Genomic DNA, 1,080 nt, shown 5'->3' on the forward strand with positions numbered 1-1,080 from the left:
GGGGAAAATTATGATAGTTCAAAATTATGATAGTCAGGTTCTTTCAGGTGCTCAAAAGCATCTAATCATTCTTCTTTTAGGCAAGAAACTCATACTCTAATCATTTTTGGAATCAATGAATGTAAGGGACCATCTCCAGAAATCAAAGACACATCTACTGAAACACGCATAGGGTTCCCGTGGGCTCATGGACTCCCCCAGCTTACTGACTAGCTCACATTCAAAACTCTGGTTTTAGAGAGTTTTTGTTATCCTATTTTACCCTCAAGTGTTTTCATTGGCCTTGTTTCATTTGTAAACAATTTGTAAGTCTTTAAGAAAGAACCAGCCGAAACCGGTTTGGCTCAGTGGATAGAGCATCAGCCTGCGGACTGAAAGGTCCCGGGTTCGATTCCGGTCAGGGGCATGTACCAGGGTTGCGGGCACATCCCCAGTGGGAGATGTGCAGGAGGCAGCTGATCAATGTTTCTCTCTCATCGATGTTTCTAACTCTCTATCTCTCTCCCTTCCTCTCTGTAAAAAATCAATAAAAAATATATTTACAAAAAAAAAAAAAGAAAGAAAGAAAGAAAGAACCAAAGAACCTGTCTTGAATTCAGGTAAGCAATTTCAACTTTTTATGATTTCATCTTTTTAAAAGACAGTAATTAACCTTGGAAATCAAGGTTGAAAAAGTCAGGTCACTTCATTTTCAATCTACATTTGACTCCATAGTCCTAGTTACAAAGTCATAGTCCCGGAGGGATGCAATATAAGGTGGAAATGACTGGAGGGCCTCCTTCATTGGTTATCGCTTCTAGGCCATGCTTTTTTCTCAAAGAGGCTGGTGAGTCGGAGTTTCGGCAGCTTACTGACAGAGAGGCCTTATTTTGGACACTGACACAGTGTGCCAACTGAGATAAAAGTAACTTACGTGTGGGTTTTCCCAGACTGGCTAACTGTGAATCGTAAACTAATTTATACTTGACTATATGTGATCTTTAAAGCCCAGGTAGACCTAATAAATAATATTGATCTTCCCACTATTGTATGCATTTTAAGTATTCAATGTTGAAAGAAAATAAATCTCTAAGTTCATAA

The sequence above is a fragment of the Myotis nattereri genome (assembly GCF_964212035.1).
Source record: "Myotis nattereri genome assembly, chromosome: 11".
Lineage (NCBI taxonomy): Eukaryota > Metazoa > Chordata > Mammalia > Chiroptera > Vespertilionidae > Myotis > Myotis nattereri.